The sequence below is a fragment of the Lepidothrix coronata genome, unplaced genomic scaffold (assembly GCF_001604755.1).
Source record: "Lepidothrix coronata isolate B3197 unplaced genomic scaffold, Lepidothrix_coronata-1.0 Scaffold43, whole genome shotgun sequence".
NCBI classification, from domain to species: domain Eukaryota; kingdom Metazoa; phylum Chordata; class Aves; order Passeriformes; family Pipridae; genus Lepidothrix; species Lepidothrix coronata.
In genome coordinates this window covers 3,722,725-3,743,952 of record NW_016690223.1, presented here as the reverse complement: position 1 = coordinate 3,743,952, position 21,228 = coordinate 3,722,725, and the positions used below count along the sequence as shown (strand labels likewise).

The following is a 21,228-nucleotide window of genomic DNA, read 5'->3' as shown; positions in this document are numbered from 1 at the left end:
TCTAGAATTCAATACAATATAAAAATATCTTAACAACTCACTTGTCTGCTATTCTAAACATCCTTTCCTTTCCTTCCCCCTTCCCTTTCCTTCCTCAAAACCTTTTTTTAAGAAGCTCATTTCACAAAATTTGAAGAATGTACATAGTGACTTTTTTCCTTCTGTCAGCTGCATGAACTTAAGGCCTGAAGTAAAATTTTACATTACTGACAAAAATTGAGATTATTCAGTATGACTTAGACCAGCCTTCCACTTACAGAATAATTTCCATCTCCTTTTACCCTCTCTCTTGCAAGCTGCAGAAATCATTCTAACAATATAGCTGGAAGGAAAAAAAATATGAAAGACACTTCCATTTTTATAATATATTTTAATGTTATCCCATTTCATATTCTCTTTAAAATAAGTGAGGTCATATTACAGATCAGCAGACCATCACTCCAGGCTGGCCATCTTGTATGATCACAGGTAATTTACAGACAGTATATTTCTATACGCTCCTTTCAGTTTACAGCCTTTTTACTAGGCAAAGCAGTTTGCTAGGAAATAAATAAATACATGCCTGACACATTCATAGTGTGGTAATGGCAGGGGGGAGGGACTGTCGAAATTGTTTGAAGTCGAAGTAATCAGACTATAACCACGATTAACGGGGGGTGGGGGAGCGTTTGTAAGGAGTGTGCATCAGTTTAAACAGAGAGTGTTGGAAGGAGAGGATGGGGGAAGTTTCCCCCCGCTGGCCGGCCGCCGAGCATCCTACCGCTGTGCTCTGCTGCCACCTTGGCCGCGCCGTGGGACGTGCAGGCGGCCCCGCTCCGCGACTGCGGAGCTCCCGCTGCGCACCTGCGGCAGCGCTTCTTCTTCTGCCCACGGAACCACACTCGGCCAGGACTAGTCGCGCTCCCCACTCGCGTCACATGCTCTTACAATCAGGACAAGGATGCATGCGATGTCTAAATGGTCTGGGTTTTTTTTGAGCGGGGCTGGGAGTTATTCTTCAAAGGAAATTTATTTGCCTGCTGTGCTTAAAATCAGAGCTTAGGAATGTGGTTGGGAGGAGAGTAACTTTTTTTTCTGTCCTTTTTGCTTACTGTAGGATTCTTCTCCTCCCGTGTCCAGCCTTATCTTATATATTTGATGAAGAAAGCACTCAAATTCCCATTCATACGGCACCTACCTGCCTCTGTGTCCTTCCTGCTTTGTGACCACTCTGCTCTGGAAGGAACTCGCGACAGCCCAGCCCACGAATGAGCTCTCGGTGGCGTTCAACTGCAGTTAGAGGTCGTGTCCCCACTTTTTTTTTTTTTGGTGGGTGGGAGGGGGGGGCAGAGAAGGTGACAGACACATCATAAAGCACTGAAAACATATATAAATTAATATTAGAAAACCAGCGGAGTTTACTAATTTTGTTTCCTCCTCTACATCTTTGTGTTACAAGTGCTAATTCATTGTCTTGACATCAGGCTCTGAGGTAGTGGTACTGACTTTGAAAAGCTTTCATGCACTTCATTTCATCTTTGAATTGCACATGCTTTTCCCTCATTTTTAAGGCTTTCTTGCGCTTTGGAGGAAACATGTTCTGACATGTTGGAGTTTGATGATGGTAAATATTTCCTTTGACTACAAAGTGCATGTGTGAAAAAAACTTTTTTTTTTTTCTCTCATGGAAATATGGTTCTCACTCACTCCTGTCTCCGTTGTAGTTAATAACCTGAAAACGAGCTGAATCCGGAGGTCTGAGTGAAATAGCACTTTTGGAACTGTACTTTTTGTCATAACACGCTGAGGAAAGTGCAGAAGCTCTGTATATGCACGTATGAGAGGGATTCATGCCACGCATATGACAATTTGCATACTAGACTCTGGTGACAAAGAGGGACCGCAGGTGAATCCCCAGCGATCTGCTTTGTGGAGAGGATTTTTTCCAGCCTCTAATCACAGAGAAGTATCCAGCTCTCCATCTGCTTCCCAGAGCTGGCGGTTCTGATTTGTTTCAAGTGAAAATAACCAAGAATAGAAAATGGCACGTAATAAAGAGTCCCAAGCCAAGCAGCCGCGTTGTCCTGTTCTTCTCTTTAAACCAGCGCTCCCCCCCGTGCTGAGGGCTCGGTGCCCGGACGACAGAAAGGGCTGCAAAGGGTTAAGTCGCTGATTGCTTGGTAGGCAAAGTTTGAGGAAGAATATGTTTGAGGCTGAGTACGCTGCAGCCCGGCGTTTGAAATCTGTCACCCTCACTTACGAGCACTGCATCTGTGGTTGTCACCCGTGAATAATGATCGCACGGCGATAAGATCGCTCTGCGGCGGTGCGCCGGGGCCGTCGGGGGAAGAAAAGGAAATTACGAGGCGCTTAGCCTCTTCAGCGGGGTGTTCTTCAGTGTCATCGGTGGGCGTCAGGGTCAAATGACCGGCTGGAAAGCAGCTTGGGAAGAAAATTTCCTTCCTCCTTTCTTTGAGAGAAACCTTCGGTGATGGTGATCAGTGACAGCTATGGAAAACAGAGACCTCGGTGGTGAACCTTAGAAACAGTACCATGCCGGAGCCCAGCTGTTCTGCCACTTTCTCCCCTTTCAACCTGCCGGACCCAGTGGGCTTTGGGTGACCTACCAAGGAGGACCCATCTCCACAGGAGCAGGTAATGCCCGATTAAGTAATTTTCTGGATTGACATGATCTTGATTTGACGAAAAAATTACCTGAGTATCATCCACTGACTTGAAGGGTAGACTGTCTGAGGGTCCAGAGGCAGGGAGAGAAACAGGAATGATTCTGTTTAATCCCTCTGAGACTGTGGGACAGGGAAACTTTCTGCAGTCTTGCAGAACTTTTTAACATTCCCACTTTCTTCCGTGACTGGGGGCACAGAGGGCAGAAATACCTGCAATCGACAATGGTCTGGTCTGCCTTATATGTTGGCGACAGGTTTAAAAATACCGGGAGCATGGAGAACGGAGGGTTGGGTGGATAAGAAAGTGGGGTTTTTTCACTTGAAAATGCACTGGTTGTCCTTCAGCTTCGGGAAGGAGATATAAATCATTGTCAAATAAGTGCTCTGAAAAGTATGCAGAGGCTTAAAGAAAGAAAAAATAGAAAGAAAAAGAACAGATTTTAAAAAGTAAAAAAAAAAAAAACAAAAAAAAACCTAGAACAGTCTTTGGAAAAGGGTATTCATTTCCCTTTGGACTCTACGGGGTTCCTGGTCCTTTCATCTCTCGGAACCTGCTGGGAGTTACAGGCAGACTCCACTACAGGGCAGCCCCTGCTCCAAGTCAGGGATGCAGGCTCTCCCCTCGGGTCTGACCCGTGCCAGACCTGCTTCTTCCTGTCGGCTAAGACCCGCAGAGGGCCGCCGGCTGCCTCCCCTCCATCCCGGGGGCGCAGAACAGACCCCGGCCCCCAGGAGGGGAGCGGGGTCTCGTCCTCCACTCCTTTCCGCTCCCTGAGTCTCCTGAGGAATGTCGGGCTACCTGCGCTCCTCCTTCCACGTCCACCGCCCCCCCCCCCGCCTCCTTCCCGCCCCCCGCCATCACTCCGCGTAGGTGAGGACGCAACTCCTTTTCCGAGCGGGCAGGCAGCGCGGCGCAGCTCAGTTTGGCTCCGGGCTATCCATAGGCGGGGGCACTCCGAAGCCCCATTGGAGGGCAGGGGGAGGAAGCCAGGGCGGGTGCGGCGGGGCGGGAGCTGCACCGGCCTGACCCTCGCCAGGGTTCGGCGGCTGGCTCCTCGGTACGGCTTTATTGAGCCTTTGAAGTCGTGAGTAGTTTAGCCCCCCCAAGCGAAGGGTGAAGGAGGCGCGGAGCTAATGGCGAGTGATTCAGCTTTTGAGGTAGGGCTGAGCAAATACAAGCCACTGAGCAGCCAGGGGTGAGGGGGAAACAAACCCCGAGGCATTTCGGTTGCCGTTTCTGTTTCCTCGACACATGGCATTGATCAGCTCCCTCTCGTCCATCCCTCCCTAGCCCGTCTCTTAAAGTAACTCGCAGCAAAAGCCATATTGTGAATGTTTTTTACTAATGAAGGAGTTTGAGGCAAATTCTCTTCGCACATTTCACGTCCTATCTTGACGCTCAAGTATCCTATCACTCAAATGCTCATCAGTATTAAACAGTCTTGCCTGTAACTGGACTTGTCAGGACACGGCAGTAGCCTTCTAGGGAGCTGGGCGGCGGGGGAAGGGTTACCCCGAAACAAGCGCAGACAGCCCGGGATGCACTAACACACACACACTCATACGGACACACAGTGAATGTGCGTTGGAGACATGGGCGGAGGGGGAGGTGGGGGTGGTGGGGGAGTTGTTACCGCTTAAGGGCAAAAGGCGGTTTCTCCAGCGGTTTTAAAGTCTTTCTGATGATGGAAATCAGAATACTAGAAGGAGGTCCGTCTCTTCCCTGAGGGTTGGAGATTCTTTTATTTTGTGTTACATTTGTTGCGCACTGCTACTACTATCTAAAAGTTCGCAAGGGAGGGAGGAAGGAGAGGGAAAGAAGAGGGTGGGGGAGGCGGGCTTGTCGGCGGCTGCACATGAAATATCGCCATGTTGGTGGAGAGCACGGCTGTAATTACTGCCAGCGAGGGCATCTCCCAGGACCGCAGCTCGGGGAGTTTTTCAGCTCACTTCCCAGTTTCCCTTCCGATACACCCTGAGAGTCCCCGGAGCGGCGGTGCCGGGGCAGTCCCACCGCTAAGGGCGGCGATAGCCGCACCTCCCTCTCCCGCAGCGCCGGCTCGGCGCTGAGGCGGGGCGGGGGTCGGGGGTCTGCGCAGCCCACACACACCCTCGGGCAGAGCCGCCCGCTTGGTTCCCCTCACTGAAAGCAGAGGCGGAGGGCGAGTCCAAAGGGACGGAGCTCGCTAAACTGTCCTCAGCAAGCAAGGGGTTAAAAGCGGGCAGGGGGACAAGAGGGGGGGAACAAGGAAGAAAAAAATCTAGCCTGACTTTGCCTCTTGGAAAGCTTTAGGTTGCAGTCCTGCCTTCCAAGCATTCTTTAAACTAGAAATGTGGGAGGGACTCCAGGAGAGAGAGAGAGAGATGGCTATCAACTGAATTCATTACTGTAAACATCTCCCTGGGGTGTCAGGCAGGGAGGAAAAAAAGGCACGACTTACATTAGCAGGGAATAGTGAGATCTGAGGCATCATTACTGCTAAGATCAGCCTGCAATCCCGGCTGGAGGCAGGCTCAGGACTTGGAGAGAGCCAGACACATACATACACACATACTCACATATATGTGCCCGATGCCTCCTCCGACTTCTGAGGGTCCTGGGTCGCCGTGCCTGCTCCTCATGTGATCCTTTCATCATTTCCAGAGGACAGAAAAAAAAAAAAAAAAGGAAAGAAAGAAAGAAACCCCAAGACCAAGCGTAGCCGCGGTCCCTTCTGGTTTATTTTTTTACCGGAGAAGGAGGAACGGCAGGGGGAAGAGAGAGCGAGGAGAGGAGAGAAAGTGCGTTGGGGATGCCAGAGCCGTGGGCTGCGCGCCGGAGGAGGAGGTGGCGGATCAGGGGGGAGGACGATGCCGCCGCCTCGTAAGGGCGGAGGAAGGCGCGGGGGTCGCTCGGAGCGGCGGCTGCCGGTGGGGCACGGGCCCACGGGGCCGGCCGGGAGCGGCACCGGGAGGAGGGCGGCGAAGGCTACCACCGAAGAGCGGCGGCGGCAAAGTTTTGGTGTGGGGGGCCAGAGGCGCAGAGGGGGATTACGATCGGTGCCGGCGAGGGATTCCCAGACGCCGCCAGGTACAGTTGGGGTTTCATTTCTCTCTCTTTTCCTTCCTGGTAATTCTAGCCCCGGGCGATTTAAAGCCGCGGTGCCCTTTGCCTTCTCCGAGATGGCAAAGTTGAGGAGCCAGGATCAGTTTGTGTCAGAAATATCGCCTCCGCCTCGTTAGAGCCCCATATCCGCGGCGCCGGGCACGCACACGCATGGATTTATGAATGGCCGGCGGCAAGTGCTAGGAGGGTCCCCGGGATATTTTACGCCAGCGTGTGGCTCAGGAGCGGGACGCGGAGCTGGCAGCTGCAGCCGGGTCCCGGGTGCCCGCGTTCCTGGTCGCATTTCAGTGGCGAGCGGGAGGGTGCCGAGCCTGGCCCCCACCCCGTGGGGAGGGCAGAGCCGAGCACTACCCCTGCGGCAGGGGGACCGGCAGGGCGCCTGTGTGAGCACCACCAGCAGTACTATTTGGGAGGTGGTTCGGAGAAACGGGATCTTTAGAGGTGAGCGTTGCTTGGAAGAGGCGGTCGGCTTAGCTCGGCGCTGCCAAGTATTAAGGAACCTACGTGGAGAGTCGGGAGCTGCGCCCGGCGGGAGGATCCATCAGATCCCCAACAGCAGTCTCCGGAGCGGGGCTGGCGGTGAGTGGGTGGGGGCGAGGTTAAGAGAATCGGATCAGGACTTCGGAATACAAAGGAGCCACTCAGAGACCTGAGGAGTTACATGGTGATCTGACAAAATAAGGACAAATACTGCGGGGATTGGGGGGGGTGTGTGTGTGTGTGTGTGAGTGGGTGGGTGGGGATGGTGTATGAACAAAAAATAGCAGGTCGCAAAAAGAAGTCAAGCAGCTGAAATGACCTCTCTTGAACATGATATAATACCCTATAAAAGATAAATAAACAATCAGCAAAGTAGGAGAATAATACTCTCCACCTTCTTTTTGGAGTGGGAATCAGTCAACAGGAGCTTTTAATTAATTTTAATGGAGGAAATCTGTTTTAAGGCTTACAGTAAGCTAATAAATCCAAGGCACAAATCCGTGTAAATTCCTGTACTGTGTATGGAAGGTACTGATTAGATTTCTTCATATGCTACTTTTTGCAATGCAGAGCTCAGCTAAATAGAAAGGGAGAGGTTCCTTGCATGAGGAGCAGGAAAAGATACTAAAGCAAGTCAGACCTCTCCCTCTCTCTCCCCCTTGCTCCTCTCTCGAAGACACGATGTATGTTAAAGAGAGGTTTATTTCCTGCATCTAACTTTACAGTGCTTGCAGGGAAATTAAACCACTTTAGAGGTTGAGATTGATCACTGCTTGGGTTTAAAAAAACAAACTAACCATACAAAAACTCCCACAAATTTCCATGGACTTAATTCCTTGCTTCATTCATTGACACGGTCTTTCACCAAGAGCAGTTTTATAAATTTGTAGTTTTAGAGGAAACTAGTGAATTGGTTTCAGATATGTGTATTTTTGGGAGGAGAAAAATCTGTCCTGGCATTTTTTCAAAACATCTAAAACATCTCTATCCACTTTTCTTTCCTTTCTTCCTTTAAAGAGTCAATATATGCAATCTTTGAGACATAAACTTTGCATAATTAAAAAGATATAACAGGTGTAATTTTAAAGGCACCATTTCTACATGATGAAAGTGATGTTAAATGTTAATCTTGTTTCTGAAAGTGATGTGAGAGATTTCAAGAGGCCTGCTATTTAAATGGTCATTCTCTATCCTGATACAGTAACAAGGCTGTTGAGTGCAGGCCTGGAGTACTGTAGGTGAAATAAGTCAGAGCACTGTGTAAATACAATGTCTGTAAAACTACCTGTGACTAGAACAGTTATCAGTGTCTTTCAAAGTCCAAGGTTTTAGCAAGAAGTCGTGCTGGAATGCACCCAGTGTTCTTAAGAGTCGCTCATCACATACGTATACACTATATTTTGTATAAGGTGATGTTGTCTGTGTTTGCTTTTGAGAAGTCTGGATCTAATTTGAGCCACTATTACAAGTCACATTTATATCCTGACCTCCTGGATAGTTTGATTTAGAATGTAGACATATCTCCTTTACGCAACCCTACACCCTCCCAGTTGGAATCTGCATTACATAGGGTATGCTTTCCTTCAAGAATCAAGAATGTGCTTGCATTTAACTCTTAAAATAGCAGTATCTAAAATGTAGGATGTCATTAGGGCTGACTTCCCTACCCTTCCCACAGCAAAGAAGGAGGGAAGACATAGTTTTACCAAGTGAAGAAAACAAGTACCACTATCAGGCTTTTCCTGTACTGCACTTTCCATTTAAAGAACTAGAAAGAAGGCACACTTAAGATAATATTGTTTCCAGGAAGGTGAGGGCTTTATTTCTTAATCATTTCTGCTACCTCTTTAATCTCAAAACGAGTTCATTTTTGTGTAGGATACTTTCATGTAACTTTCAGGCTCTAAGCAGACAGATTCAAATCTAGTCCATTAGTGACCTCTATCTGTGAGAAGTGTATAGTCAATGTTTTTTTTTCCCTTTTTCTTTACCAGAGTGGATTGGAAACACAGACTATACATTGTTTTGGTGTTTTATACTTGCAAATCACCTAGTTTGTCAGATTATCAATCTCATAACCATTACAGACAATGTGATTTCCTAGTGTTTTAAACAGGAAAATAAGAAAAGCAAACTCCAGTCCAAACATGAATCCAGAACTTTGAAAGAGCTTTGTACCTATTCCAGCTATTCCAGTGATAATATGATGAATATTTGCAAGAATCAGAAAAATACGAAGTGGTACATCTAGTGGTATTGAACATCATTACTAAAGGGATTGCATTATTATTGTCTCTAAAGCAGGCTGAACTTGTGTGACATTTTATTGCCCCTCAGTGCTTACATAATAACTGAAACTTGAGACAAACACTCAGACCAGATATACTATAAGTAGAGTTTATAGTAGCAGGGTGTTTCAAAAATGTAAAAAAAAAAATAAAAAAAAATCCAGCTGTGTCTACATTAGGAATGCATGTCAGAGATCAAGGAAAAAGGGGTCTTTATAAACAGATGGACTCTTTTAGGGGATTATTAAACCCAGCTTCCCAGTACTAATTTGTCTCTTGTTTATATCCACAGCTATAGTCCATGTTTTTGTTAGTGATTGTAAATGGCAGTTAAGGACTTGATCAGCAAAATCTTTGGGTAGATGAGTACCACTGTTTGACATTTACCAAATTGTAGTTGATTACCTCAGCACATGGTAATATGATGTCTTTAGGTGTTTCCTTCACTCCCTCTTGGGCAGTCTTTTTAGGAGTCTTTCTGACAATGCTATTTATTTATTTCCTTAAGAAACCAAAAGAGTTGGAACTTGCCCCAGAGGTATAAAAATGTCTTCTTTTCTTTTTGTAAAACAAATATTTGTATTTTTCTCTTATTAAAAAAAAAACAGTAGAAAAGAATAATATATAGTTGTTATTTTTTGTAAAGGTCTAATTTAACACACACTGAAGATATGAGTTTTAGTTCCCCTACAGTTATATGTAACCTACACTTTCCAAGTAATTGACTTCTTTTAAAGAAAAACAACCACAAAAAGATCATCGTTAAAATATGTTTCTTGACAGGTATGTTTTATTCATTTATTTTAAACAAACCTAAACCGTAATCCATAGATGATAGGAAATAATTTTTTGAAGCAAAAACTGTTCTCTGTTTAACAAATTATATTCTAGTCACATCAAGCAATATGCCTCAAGAACAGTGCAATTTAATCTGATGTTTTCAGGTGAAAGTGTTGGGACCTTCTTATCCGTTTTTTTTTTTTTAATTGGTGATTTACCCAGTTCACCGATTTTTGTTTGGTTGGCTGTTTTTTTTCAATCTTTGATTCTTTCTTCTGACATGGCCCCTTGAACTGAACCAAAATTAAATACTAGCAACAACTTAAAACCAATCCATCATGCTCTATTCAGCATTCCAGAAAACTTAATGATGCAGAACGAGATCCATAAAGTATCCCTTCTAAAAAGAAATCTTATGTTATCTCTCAGCTCTACCTATAAACAATCTCCTGTATATTTTACTTCAAGCTATAACTGCTTTATTTAGTATATTTTATTTTAAAATAAACTGTTTTCTAACCTAGTTTAATGCAAGGATGTATTTATAAAGACATATGGTGCAGAAAATTGTTGATCATTCAAAGGTACTGTCATTGAAAGTGATTCTCAAATCTTTGCAGGCAAAACTCAATAGGCTTTTGATGTACAGGATCAGATCATTGCTAGACTTGGTCCTGCAAAGTGATGGTTTTACTTTGGTCCCAGGTGAGAGGTGACTTGCTTCCTACAGGTCCTGGTCAGTAGGATCTGCTCCTTACTAAGCAGAATATTAAAGGTCACAGATAATATTCTGGCCTTCAAGTGAACAGGCTGCTTTCCTAACTCCTAAACATCAGCTAACTATTCACACTATAAATTATCGTTGTAATTTTCTGCAACAGTTGTGGANCAAAACATCGCGAAGAAAAAGAATAATTTTGAGAGGTAGTTAGGGCAATAATCTGTAGATTACTGTAATGGTCTTCAATGTGGTTTTTCAAATCCCGGCCCAGGCAGAGATATGTCTTGAGCCACAGAATACAGTATTTACTTCCTTTTATCCTCATTTATTTGTGAATATATCACAGTGAAAATGTTTGGATGAAGGGACAGAAGTCAAACTTCCTTACTTTGTCCAAGTTGTCATTGGTAATGTAATTATCTTAAAATATCTTATAGACATCAAACTAATTCTTTCCTGAAAACATGCTAGATGAGTAAATTAATCTGAAAATTTTCCACAGTCTCTCTTCAGACAAAACTGTCAAGACTTTTTTAATGTTGGGAATCTCGAGGGAGAATTACAAGCAAAAGACGTTGGGATTCCATATCTGATTTATTAGCCATTCACTGTCATGTACTTCTGTGTTCAGGAAGGTCTGGGCAGGCTAGACACTTCTCTTGTAGTAAATACTGTAAACTATATGGAAGTACTACATGACCTGTTAAGAGCAGGAAAGGTCAGAGCTCTGAATCAAAAGCTTCACCAGCACCTCCAGAGAACTGAAATCAGCGTGTGGCAGCTTCCAGTTCCCACTGGCAGCTTTTGTCATTACACCATCAACACCAACAGGGGAAATTAAATTAAAGAGTAGAGCTTTTCCTGACAGTACTTCCAGTCCTGCCCCACATAGCAACACTAGTAGCTCATACCTCACCAAGCTGTTCCATAAGAGTTAGACAAGAGACATCATGTTAAAAAGCGTTGCCTTTGTGGGGAAGGGACACAGCGTTGTCCTAGCACTGCTGGGAGACTTTGGTGATGCTCATGCGCAGTCTTCAGTCTTCACACAGGTTGCAGAGGATCAAACCATGGTCAAGCTGCAGTCATAGGATCATCAACTGCAGACTTGTAGGTTCAGAGTAACAAACATTTATTTCTCTTAAGATTTCCTGCATAAGAAGGTGATATTCACAATGTCATTGGAAACTAATATAACAAAAATAATAATTATTTTATATTAATATCCTTCTGATAGAACAAAAGATTTAACATGCATTTTTGAAAAAGAAGTGCAGATTTTATACATATATAAATGCATATATACAGTTTGTGTATGTGTTACATATATAGATGACTGTGACTTTTTCTGTAGTCACAAAGGTCTCCCTCAGCCCCTTCAAAGTGTATATAATTAATTTTAAATTGATTTTGTTGGTGAACTGCAAATCAAATTAAACAATAGGAAAAACATTTTTCCTCCAGTGTTGGAAGTTTCTGTACTGGGTAAAAAAGCTGAGGTGCTCCCAGGATGTATTGCTCCCAAGATGTATTACTCCCAAGGTGTATTGTTCCCAAGGTCAGTGGAAAGAGTCTGTTGCAAACTTACCTGTGCTTGTGAAATAGAACTTCACGGCTGTAATACTGCATTTTAAGTTAATGTATTTGATTCCAGACTCAATCATTCTCTCTTTCACTGGCAAGTTAATTTCACAGGCACTCTTCTCATGATTAGAGATTACTCATGTGAGTAATAATTTGAATACCCAAAAGTGATGTCATGGAACTGTAATTGAAGATGATACAACCCCAAGAGTGTGTCTATGGTTATAGTAGTGTATATACACTTTCATTAGTAGTTTCTTCATGTGTGTATGAGAAAACAAGCTATGTAGGTACAAGCAGTTTAAATTACTAGGATTACATCTCTATTAGGATTATAGCAGTATATGTGTTTGTTACAGGCACAGCCTGCATAGGTATACTTCTTTAAAAACTATCTGTAGACTAGGCATCAGGTGAGCATATCACTTAATGAATTTTGGTAAGTGAGGTGGTTTTAGTGAGCATGTTGCATGCCTGAAATGCCAATTGAAACCATATGAGGTGTCTCTAAATGAAGGATATTTGTTAGTAGTACATTATAATTTAATTTGTGATCTAGGAAGTTTTTCCTAGGTGGTGCTTCTTGTGTCATTGAGAGATTTGCATCCAACTAAATGTACTCTATTTAACAGTCTTGTTCGTCTGGTTTCACAGGCCACCTCATTGGCTCATCTAGGTTTAACTTATCTTTAACCACTTATCTTTGGAGTTAGTTGCAAATGGTCCAAGACTAAACATTTTTTCTTGAGTCATATCAGTTGAAAACTTGCTGACAAGTTTCATAATTTGTTACAATTATGTAAAAAAAAAAATCACTTTGATACCTGAATTGGTGTTATCCTGGATCAGGTGGATCAATTTAATACCTTATTGCTCTGTATGCATATTGCATCATGCGTACTGTATGCCTCCACATTATTTATTGAAGAGAAATTGGAGGTAGAAAAGACATATAAGGCTAACCAACAGCTCACACTTATTTCTCTAGTACACTCATTACATTTTCATTCTTGACTTAAATATTTTCAATATTTTGTCATTTTATCCTTTGAACTGTCCATAGAAAATTAATCTCCAACACAAAATAAACTAAACAAACAAAAACTGCCATTATTCAGCCTGTAAATTTCTCCTCTTTTAAAACAAATTTAGTAGTCTAACAACAAATTTCCTCACACTGCAGATGAGTATACAGTTAGGGACTGCTAAAATTTAACAGAACATGATCACATAGACACACAGAGTCATTCCCAACTACATTGCTAAATCCTGTAAATCAAATTGGTATATGCCCGACAGTGATTTTTGAAATAGCTCATTCTGGCCCTGTGCCATGCTGTTCAGTGAAGAGCTGCTTCTTGCAGCAGTTCAACAGTAAATTGAAAATGCATTTTGTCAGTAGAAGTCTCTTTTTCTTTTTTTTTTTATTTGAGAAATTACTTTTACTGTATGACAAAATCAGTTTTAAAACTTATTCTTTAGAAGTCGTGCAACAGAATAACAGGGAGAGATGTGTCTACCTCTATAGCTTTGAAAATATTTAGAAATTAATTAGGAAAGAAGCATAATGGATACCTCTCATTCTTTTAACAATGTACACTTTGAATGCCACAGACAGAGCCAAGTCCCTTTTAGTTGCCCACAGATGCCTAAGCATCTGTGGCAGAGCATCTGACAGTAAGGTTACTCCAATTGCTTTATCTGTGTTGTGCACTATAAAAAAAAAAATTTGCTTTTGAGAAAGCACGCAGGATCACCCTTGAGGAGCAAAGGCAATGCAGAAAGAATCGTGCCTTGCAGAATACACCATCTAAGGAGTCTTTCTGCTGTGCCTTCTGCAACCGGACATGCCTGTCTTGTATTGGCCTTTTTAGCCACCAACGTGCTTGCAACAAACGTGGGTAGAGCCCTTCCCAAATCTTCGTTCGCAAAGCCTAGCCATGATGACTATAAAAATCTCTTTTTTAAAATCTCTTTTTTATTCATGTGGTATTACATATTTATAATGATAAAAATGCACATTGATGCATACAGGGACACCCACAAACAAAATGTAAAAAAAAAAAAAAAGATTTCAAGAGAATTAGAATGTCAGAAGGTCGTTTAGCTAAATCTATTTCCTTCTGAAGTTTAGTTAGCATTTTCCTTTTTTTTTATTATTTAACTAGATAGTAGGGCAATCAGTGGTACTGCAGAACTTTGGAATAGAAATTATATATGAGTTTTTCTAGTTTGTTTGTTTTCTACCCTAGTGCTTTTCTTCCGCAGTTAATAGAGAACAGTTTTCACAAGTAGTACTCTGTTCAATGCAGTTTTAAAAGTTTGTGTGATACACCAGAACCTTATTTTTTAATTATTCCAGTAAAATGCAGTGATTGAAAATTAAATAAAGATGAAGAAAATAGCCAACACCTCCCCCCCAACAAAACAAAGCAAAACCAAACCAGGAGCAAAGTTGAAGGAAACCCAAGCCCACAGCTCAGGAACTACGGGAATGTCAATGCCAAGAAGATGGTTGTTTTCTGACCCACAGTGGATAATCTTATCGGTATCTATTTATATTTAATACGATATACAGGTTTCAACTAGATAGTCTGTTATCACAGAAGTCAAACCCTCAGCTCTATCAGATCAACACAGTGGACCTTTATAAATCTGGAATAAATGAAATGTTAGAGGTGCTGCCAGCAGCTCTGGCAACAGAACTGTTGATCTGCCCAGATTCTCTTTCCTGCAAAAATGTCTTATCGGCAGATCCACACATTCTACATGGTATGACTGTGAATTTACAGATAAGAGGACAGAATGACTGAAAGTGTATGGATGGCATGAGCATAAATAGGTCATGAGTTACCAACTGTGGAGCTTGATCCCGAGCACCAAGAGAGGCAATTATAAATTTCGGAACCCCTCAAAGGATAAGGAGCTCTCTATGTAGAAGGGTTTTGCTTTAATTCTTCAGCCTTCATTTGTCCAAAGTTGAAAGTACATAAATCAGTCTGTACAAGGAGAGATGACTGTGAAATTCATAACCACTCATCTCTGTGACATTGATGGAAACTCTATTGGATCAAATGCATAGGTATTCTAATTATAAACTTCTGATATTCAGAACTTCCTTTAGGCCATCAATATCTCATATGCAATCATATTTTACAAGCTGCTGAATGGTTGTCTGGTTATGCATGTGCTGACTGAGAGAAGTCATCCTACAGTCTAGCCAAACAGCTGCAGAAAGATGATCCTTTTTAAGCACTAAGAGAATAAACACCTTTAAATTTCAGATAACATCAGTGTCAGTTCACAGGTTGCTTAGGTCTTGTGAAGAAATATTTGGCAGTCTTGGGAAGGGGTGTTTAAATATAGAGTTGTAGATTGTTTGTGTTGATCGATAGTCATGTTTGTCAAAAGGCATTCTTTTTAACTCCTTCAATGCTGCACTAAAAGATCATCTCCTGTTTATTACAAGAAGAAATAATGCAAAGATCTGGAGCCTTGCTATGAAACTTACACTCCCATTGCCTTTTATTGACATACATTTATATTCTTTCCTGTTTCTCTCTCACTGTTTCTTTATTTTTCAAATACATGCAGCAGCATAGGCCGAATCAGAATTTTTAGTTAGCTCTTCAGTTAAGAAGGATCTCTCTTTTAAGCTGGAGTTCATCCTCTTATGTCTGTCATGTCAGGTGCATTGAGGACACAAGTATCCTAAAGATACTATCAAAACTGAAATAATAATGCTCATGGAAGCTTTTATTTTCATTTAAATATTTCTCATATCATTTTTGAAGGTCAAGCATTGCAGTATTGTGCGAAGGGATGATAAAAGCAGGAAAGGGAAAGTGACTAGAAAATAATTGTGGGGAAACAGGATGAAAGTGAGTAATCGAAATTGTTCAGACTAAATGAAGTGCAGAGATAAACAACTCTCTGTGCAACAGAACAGGAAATTGGAGCTTCCTAATCATCACAGTTTTAACCTAAGCTGTTATTCATCTGAGAAGAAGACAGCTGACATGAGAGGGAGAGGTAGGACAATGCACCATCTAGGGGAGAAGCTGAGGCAAGAGGAAAGGATTTGTGGCATTCCTCCAGTTGTTTCTCTGGTGCGCATGGCACATTGGAATTATCACAAAGAGCTAATGCTGTCTTAGAGTGTATTACTTCTAGAACAGAAGCTTTACAGGTTTTGTGAGTCTGGGTTGTTGCTCTTCAGCCTATTCCCTCAATATTAGTCCATGTTCTCATTTTTGTGACCTTAGAAACTGTGCATGTTAACCATGGGATGGATAAAGCAATTAGTGAGAAACTAGTCTCAAATTTTCCTCTCAGAAGTAGATTTATTCACAGAATGTCTGCTTTACATGGATATATCAAGAGAAAATAATTAATATTATTTGTTATTTAAAATATAATATAGGTCCTAGCAGCTTTCTTTTTTTTTTTTACACCTCTCATCTGAGAGAGATAGAGAACCTTTATGTGACAAAAAAAAGACTGAGTTAGAGGAACAATGGGGACAATGCTATGGGAGCAAATAACATTGAAGTGGGTCTTTATTATTGTTGCTTATAAGAAAAATACTGAAGGAAGTGTTCATTGTGCACTGTAACATACAGAATTGTGATGTTTCTTCTGCGTCATCAGCGCATTCATGCTGTCCTGTTGATTAAATCACTGGCTAGGTCAAACATTGATCAAACTCTACGTTATGGTCTGCAAGTATGCTTTTGCCTCTTGGAGCTGAAGGCAAGGCAGAATTCAGCACTGGATTCTGAAAAGAGAGAGGGAACAAGAAATGGTACACACTGAGGACTAAACTGGCAATGGCTGCAGAAACTCCCTGTGCATGTACATATGGGAGGGTTGGCATTTCTCTTCCCCCAGGCACACCAAATGCCCACAATCATCATCAGCACCAAGTCTGAGCACTTAATATGAAGGAAGGAGATAATTTATGGTGAAGGTTATACTAAAGATAGATGTCCTTGCTTTGTTAGTGAGGATGTGCAATTTTTTTTAAAATATCAGCCTTCTCCATGAGTGCTCTGGTAGCAATAATACTTGGAACAATATGTAACTCTAGTTGTTTGCTTTCTTGTAATCTTTCAGAAAGTCTAGTAAAGAATCTGACTAGAATTCAGTTACTTTGACTATAAAAGAGAAGAAAAAGCTCGGTGTAAAAATGGCACTGTATGAGTTAACATGTTAGCCCTTAATTCTTTCAGATCAAGCTTCCTGTGAGTAATAAAACACAAGGCAAATGAAGTTGGCTGGTCTCAGTCAAGCCTCTCATGGATAGTTGCCCACACGGGAATAACTACCGCATAGATTAGCTGTGTGAATAGTTCCAGGACAGGTGTGGGACTGAACTGCACTGGCAAAACTGTACCACGGAACTTGTGTGCAATGCTTCACTCAGTGGTGTCTGTCTTCCTTTTTAATGACCACTAAAATTTAGCTAAACATGTTTTTTAAGTAATCGTTTTTAGGGAATTGGAGAAAACTCAAATTTTGTCAGATTTGCAGTTATTTTATTAGACAATTCAGAAAAAAATGAAGTACAAGTGAAAATTAAAATACCTTGAATTATTTCTTACTAGTCAACATTTAATTTCTGAGAACAGGAACAATGTTATGGCTTCTGATCCATCTTTCCTAACAGTCTAAAAAAATTAACAAAAAAAGTGCAGTGTTTATAAAGCTTACGAGGAGACAGAAGGACACAGGGTTTGTCCTACTGAATACAAAGTCTTTTTATTGCTATTTGAAATCCAGGCATAGTTTTCCATGATCTATGTGAAATGATATGTGGACTCAGGTAAACCTACCACTATTAGCAGAGCCTTATTTTTCCAGTCCTGGTCAGAAGTGAAAAGATTTTTTAGGTAAGGAGGACAAACTGCGCTTTTACCTCCGCATGCTCTTCTTCCTCTGTTTTTACAAAGTAGAAGTAAGCCTAAGTCACAGTGTACAAGTCATTGTAAAAAGCACATTATCAGAAACAAACTCTGCACTATTTTTCCCAGCATAAAAATAAACAGAAGATAGGAGAAGAGTTAATAACAGCATTCATTCAAGGAATTCTGACGCATAAGCAGATTCGGAAGGCTGCTTGATATTAGATGTGTAGCACTTGCATAAATCAGGGCTCGACCAGTTTACAACAGCTGAATATCCACAACATAAAACAGAAAACTTCTCTGTTGAGCTCCTTGTTGAATCATGACTCTAGGCCAGCCTTCCTTTCTTTAGCAATAAGGGGAAGGGATTGCAGTCTGGGAGCCGACACTGCTGTTTGTGCCCTGGCTGCCTCAGAATCAATAGAGGACCCTGCTCTTCAAATCTCTCACACAGAGTAAATATTTCTTTTCTTGATTTAACTCGTGATTTAAGGAAATGCTTGGTCATACCACTACCTAAAGTCAGGTTTACAGTACTGCTCTAGTTATTTGCCACACAGTTTGGAGTTTCAGAGTCATATGTGAACACAGTTAAGTAATTTATTGAGACATCTGTTTATACTGCAGTTATGTTTCTTATATCTGTCTCATAGCAATTGCTATGCCCATTGTGACTGACATGTTTTCCACGACATTTTTCATGCATTCCACCATCACTGTATCTAATGAAGTTTGATTTTCACATGCATATGACCATTGTGGGCCTGTAATATGGCTCTAAAAATTTACCAGCCTAACCCTCACCTCCTTCTTCTAGAGAACTACAAACATAATAGTTTTATGAATGCAACTCTAGGTTTTTGGTGCTTGCATTAAATTTCAAACCTACCAGTTTTAATGAATTAAATAATTTCTCTTGCTACAGGAACTCTTTACTGCGGGAGTAGGGAGAATAATGACAGAGGTCCTCTATTATTTTGCTATTTTTAAATTTCAGCTATGCTTATAGTTGTGCATAGTCTGATGATGGTATAGTCTAAGAAAGATAAGAACAGCATGAGAAAATTGCTATAATGTTACTGGAGATAATTTAGTACTGCTGCTTTGCAGGGGAATATTTACCTCCAGAATTTAAAGTGAGACTTTACACTCTTGACTCCAAACAGAAATGGGCAGCAAAGTGTGTGGAGCTTTGCTAACTGGTAACTGGTGATGTCTTCTCATTCAGGATTTAGCGGCCTTTTTCCAGTACAAATTTCCGTAGTACCCCAGAGACAGTTAATGTCTGAGAATAAATGTATCCGTTTTGATAGTAGTTTCCTTTATAGAAACTAATATAGTGTTTTACAACTAGATATAAAACAATGTGAATAATAATGAGCCACATTCTATTCTGTTCTGTGTGATCTTACTCTGCTCGTTGCTGTAGTAGCCTATCACCAATATGTAAAACTTCAGTGAAAACTGCCATGACAAAAGAATTCTGAAGTGTTTGATAATATCAAATGTCTTTATGTCATGCCAAGAATTATTAATACACAACATGAGACCTGGTCAGTCAGAATTGCAAAGCTTTAAATTCCTTTCTGATCATGAAATTCAGGGCAGTGGTTTGTACACCTTGTTATTTACAAGTGCATTGATCATATTTATGGTTTCACTGACTTTATACATGTGCACAATCTAGATAAGTAATTAGCAAAATAACATCAATTGTCCTGCATATTCCAACTGCAAATGGCAGTGTTGCAAAAGTTACTCTGAAGGGATTGTTCTTCTAGAAATGTAATATACAGCATCTCTCACCCTTGCTCTCTTTCTCTGTGTCTCTGTAACTACCATTGTAACCTCTAATGCTTAAAAGTCTAGATATATTGAAACCTATGTCTTCCCACCAAGATTAATGTGTTGCACTTTCATGGTCCTGTGATTCTATCTTATTTTAAGATCTTCTATCAGAGAGAGCTACTTTAGGAAGGAGTCTACAGGTTCACTACTAGATATCAGTACAAAGCTGTCATTTTAGACTGTGGGAAAATGAGATTAAAGCTGATCTAACAAGAAGCAAATCTCCCTTTCCTTTCTCCCAGGTAATTAGACAAGTTGAATTCATGAGCCCAGTGCATTACCTGCTTTTCAGGCAATTTCCAGTAGGAAGATTCTCCTTAATATAAATAAGTACCTATGCTCTATAATTGCTAACAGTCATATGGGGAAGCTGCATTCTTTCCCTTATATGAATTGCTATGCTGCACATAAAATAATGTGAACCAATATTTAAGTAGAGGAGATTCTTTCTGATAATTTTTCAGTGTTTAAGTCTTCTTGTAGTGTATCACTACTGATAAGGGAAAAGGAATTATAAAACCTGAAACAGAAAGAACTAATGCGTGACTCGTCCCACTTTCACCACAGATTTTTCTCCAGTATAAATATAGGTTTATTCTTCTAAACTCTGGAATTATTTTACATCTGTATAGCTGAAAATGAAGAGACTTATTCTTTGTTTCAAATCTTCATGCATAGACTAAAATATAAAGAAAATGAGCATCCTTGTATCAGACCAATTGACAGTGTCACTGCAAAACATACTTAAGGCTGTAAATAATGAGAAACACAGTGCATGTGCAGACCTTTGTGAAATACCTGAAGTAGAAAGTGGTGATGGTTTATGAGTCAGTGCTTAGATACCAGTAAATAAACAAATCAAATGGGTAACTACAGTGATCTGCCTAAATGTGCATGCTACCTATATCCATATTAGTTTAAAAAGCAATTGCAAAAGTCAACAACATTTTTGAAAACAGAATCAAAAGTAGTATATATAGTCCAAAGGATATGTCCAAAAATCCATTTTTTAAAGTGTATTAGATTTTCATTAAAAACACTAATAGGGAAATGAAAAAGAATCCTCTACTTTTTAATATAAACTGTAAAAAAATTGCATTCCATAAACTACAGAATTATCACACTGTTTGAGCAAAGCTTCTTGATTTATTTTGATGATTAGCATGCCATCCTGTAGAGAAACTCATACATGTGCTTAGTGTGTGGCCATTTTGGTACTTGAGTATGTGGGGCCCAGGAGAATAATAAAAATAAATCCAGCAAAACAATTGCCTGCTTCCAGCCCAAGTACAAACGTTAAAAATGCTACTATAATCAGATAATTCCTAAGGAAGCTGCAGCTTCAAAAATATCTGATTTTTCCATATACAAACTGAATCTGGACTAAGGATGGGAAGGTCATTTTAAGGCTGTCCATAAAGTACAGTGAAAATCTAAAGAATACTGTAGCAAAGAGACTATGCCTGTTGCAACTTCTGTATATATCAGTTTTTACAGAGATCTTCAGACAGTCATGACTGACTTCTAAGGGCCTTGCTCTCCATTGTAGCAATGTAAGTCAGGAATATTTTCTCATGAGTATCTCTGTGCATACTGCTCCTGAAGACAGTTGTCTTCACATTACTTGATTAACAATTACTTAACTACATTACTCACTCAGCAATATCTAAGATTATGGTTTTTTTCCCCCAAAGCTTAAAAGTCATGCAGCCGTACTGCTGTCCTTTCATGCTAAAACAATAAAAGTTTTTTTGATGTCTTCCCTACCTTCCCACTGTCTCCCAAAAGTGACCAAGATGTTTTTCCTGTGAAATGCAGACCTCTGTTTTTTGCTACATATGACATTGGC

The 21,228-nt window shown here is 41.1% G+C and overlaps 1 protein-coding gene and 1 long non-coding RNA gene across 5 annotated transcripts in view; one reads left to right on the top strand and one right to left on the bottom strand.

The window, feature by feature from the left end:
• Positions 1–1,270, bottom strand: part of LOC108496812 — a 2,610-nt gene extending 1,340 nt beyond the window's left edge. Inside the window, exons 1-2 of the long non-coding RNA XR_001874596.1 lie at positions 1,178–1,270; positions 258–322 (exon numbers count right to left, since the gene is read on the bottom strand). This is a non-coding gene — a long non-coding RNA (uncharacterized LOC108496812). The remainder of the gene's footprint in view (positions 1–257; positions 323–1,177) is intronic.
• A 268-nt stretch (positions 1,271–1,538) lies between these two features.
• Positions 1,539–21,228, top strand: part of FLRT2 (fibronectin leucine rich transmembrane protein 2) — a 66,219-nt gene continuing 46,529 nt past the window's right edge. Inside the window, exons 1-2 of one of the 4 annotated variants that reach the window (XM_017813872.1) lie at positions 1,539–1,603; positions 1,704–2,634. The gene's annotated coding sequence lies outside the window, so the exon portion shown is untranslated. The other 3 variants (XM_017813871.1, XM_017813873.1, XM_017813874.1) reach the window with 3 other exon arrangements.